The sequence below is a fragment of the Lipophrys pholis genome (genome assembly GCF_963383615.2).
Source record: "Lipophrys pholis genome assembly, chromosome: 10".
Lineage (NCBI taxonomy): Eukaryota > Metazoa > Chordata > Actinopteri > Blenniiformes > Blenniidae > Lipophrys > Lipophrys pholis.
This window is the reverse complement of record NC_137640.1, coordinates 779,610-783,160: the sequence shown is the minus strand read 5'-3', so window position 1 is coordinate 783,160 and position 3,551 is coordinate 779,610.

Sequence of the window (3,551 nt, the reverse complement as noted above, 5' to 3'; positions counted from 1 at the left end):
CTCTTTCCTCCATCGTTTTAGTAAAACCTAAAACCAGTTCAACCCTTTCACAAGGACTCGTCCTGCCGCCTACATGAAGTCTTTGTTTGGGTTGTGTGTCCGTCCTTTTCCTGTGCTGGTGGATTAAACTGCATCAGGAAAGGCTTTTTGCAGAGCAGCTTCAGATCAGTCTGACCGACGGCCTTCGTCTTCGTCGTTTAGCTGAAACCTGAAAAGCTCCTCGGTGTTTTCCCAGTTTCTGATGTTCCCTTCCTGCAGCGGCTCCTCAGAAGCTGTCATGCTTCAGAGGGAGTTTCTCTGTGAGGAAGACGAGCCGGTCAGGAAGGAGTCCAGGGAGAAGCAGGATGAACACTGTGGCCCGTTTCCCCGCCGTCGGCCTCCTCCGGGCCTGAACGACCAGACCTCCTCCTGAGACCAGCAGTTTCCACGTCGCAGCGCAAAACATAGTGGCCAGCCGGTGTGGGATTAAAGGTTACATGTTTCCCACGTTGGCCGTCGGCGCTGCGTTCTGACTGCCGCTCAGAGATTCACTCAATAATTATTGTAGAAAAAAGGATTTTGGTCCCAGTTTGAAAGTGGAGGTTGATGGACACCATGGCCACAACGTCACACTTAAAGTTATGGAGATGGAGCTCTGCAGCTATTCAGTGTTGTGGTACTCGAGTACTCTATTGAATATCAAATCAAACATACTATTACTTTAAGTTTGTTTTGTTTTTTTCAAAAAATGTTTTATATCAAATGAAAACAGAACTGAAGGCAAAAAGATTAAAATAAAGATTCTAACTTCTATATAAAGAGATAAATAATAGAAGTTAGTTTTTCATGGTGGGAGGGAATCTTGTTCAGACTGATGGACGTCCAGTTTAGAACTGGAAGAGAACATGAAGCCCTGCAGTGTGAACGGAGCCAAACAGAGCGACCAGTTCCAGAGCAGCTCCTCTACCAGCAGAGCTCCAGTTAGCAGGAGGGTTAGGATTAGGATCAAGATGCCCATGTCTGACTGAATTATAAGAGACTTCATCCACACCAGAGAGGAAGAATCAACAGAGGTTGCTGTATTTGCTGAAAGCCTCAGAAATGCAGTTAAATGACATTTCAGGATGTGGAGCCGATCTCTGGTTGGATTCCTGGAGACGTCTGAGATGTTCCTGTTTCTCTTATTTCCCTGGATTCTCTGATTGAGTTGTTCTTTCCGTGTCTCGTGACTTTCTGGACGTACTGATAACCGGTCAGTGTTGAAAAAGATGATGCCGCTTTGCATGACTGCTGTCATGATCAATAATCAGGATCATTCCAGCGATCATGTTCAGGATACGCTGGCACAGAAATCTGATTATTTTATTGATTAAAACAGTTTGTATAGAATAAGTAGGACCAGATAAACAAGCTTCTTCTCGCTTTTCCTTTTTGAACAGCTTGTTATTGTTATCACTGTTATTAATATTGTTATTACCATTGTTATAATGCTAGAATTGTTGTGCTGGGTATTTATTACAGTAATATTGTATTTATTTACCAGTTGTCTTTCTTTATGGTCATATTATTATTGGTACTAACATATTATATCATTGTCTTTTGATTTTATTACCTTCGCCAACAGAAGTTGTCTGAGAAGGTTGTTTTCGACTGCTTTATTTATGTATGTATGTATTTATCGGTTTATATGCATATATTTGACCAACCTTTCACAAAAACTATTTAACCAAATTACATGAAATCTTCAGGGATGATTGATCATCATCAAGGACCACTCCATCAGATTTCAGGACGTTAACGAGTAAACGTTTCCTAATAAATCCCCAAAACTGTGAAACGGTGTCCCATACAAAGTGGGTGGGAGAGGTACCTCATGGGGATCAAAGGAGATCAGCGTCTGTTGCCATGGAGACGCTCAGTGTTTCACCGTAAGCTCACGGTAAACGGGCCTTATCATGTCGGGGGGAAAACAGCCAATCTGGCAACCACAGAGTCGCTCCGCCGCAACCGTCATCAAAATGTGAAGCATCACGACAGAAACAAACGGAAGACGGCAGCTCTACCTCAGACTCTGTCTCCTCCATTAATACTGCATCTTAGTATGGTTACCGTACTTTCCTGACGACACGCCGCTACTTTATTTAGTTTGATTTTAACTTGCTTTGGAACCCTGCGGCGGACGACTCGGCTCTTTCAGGGTTAAGGAGCTTCATGCTGCTGATCCTGGGTGGTGCGTTCAGGCGCATCACGTAACTCCATCATTTCTTTTTCCTTTTTAGATTTGGTGGGTGCAGCTAATATTCCGCTGCTCTCAGTGGTCCGGAAATCACGGTACTTAAAATAATTTTATGAAAAAGTCCGTGATGATCCAGGTGGGAAACTTCGTACCTTTTATATAAACTTTACCCGCCGGGTTTCAAGAAGCAACTCTGTAAACCTAACCTGAGAGGCTCATTGAACCCGGCTCGCCTTTCAAGGGATGTTCCAGGAACTAAAACATTCCTTGAGGGTTTTACTATTTTAAGTTGTAATTTGTGTGTAGAACCTGCCTGGTACATTTCCCTTTGCACCTTAAGAACTACTGTCCGTTTTGTTTAGTTTTAATAATTCCTCCTTCATAAAGACCATTGAAGCAGCAGGTTTGTCCTCATGGTTATGAGGGGGGGGGGGGGGGGCTGCAGCTGCCCCTAGTGAGGACTGACTGGGGGGCAACAATGGAGACATACCAGTATTCTGAGGGGAACAGCAACATATTGGAAAAAATAGAAGTATGAACTGGTTCATTTTTAGAACTATGAATTTAGAACTATGAACTGAACTAGTTCATTTAAAAATGTGTGAACTGAACTTTGAGGTGGTTCATGTAGAACTGAACTTTGAGGTGGTTCATGTAGAACCTGAACTTTGAGGTGGTTCATGTAGAACCTGAACTTTGAGGTGGTTCATGTAGAACCTGAACTTTGAACTGGTTCATGTAGAACCTGAACTTTGAGGTGGTTCATGTAGAACCTGAACTTTGAGGTGGTTCATGTAGAACTGAACTTTGAGGTGGTTCATGTAGAACCTGAACTTTGAGGTGGTTCATGTAGAACCTGAACTTTGAGGTGGTTCATGTAGAACTGAACTTTGAGGTGGTTCATGTAGAACCTGAACTTTGAGGTGGTTCATGTAGAACTGAACTTTGAGGTGGTTCATGTAGAACTGAACTTTGAGGTGGTTCATGTAGAACTGAACTTTGAGGTGGTTCATGTAGAACCTGAACTTTGAGGTGGTTCATGTAGAACTGAACTTTGAGGTGGTTCATGTAGAACTGAACTTTGAGGTGGTTCATGTAGAACTGAACTTTGAGGTGGTTCATGTAGAACCTGAACTTTGAGGTGGTTCATGTAGAACCTGAACATTGAGCTGGTTCATGTAGAACCTGAACTTTGAGGTGGTTCATGTAGAACCTGAACATTGAGGTGGTTCATGTAGAACTGAACATTCCCCACACTGCTACTATAAAGTGTTGCTCTGTTCCACAGCAGCCATGTCTCTGATCTCCTCTGGTGTTGCTCTCTGCTTTACCCTGC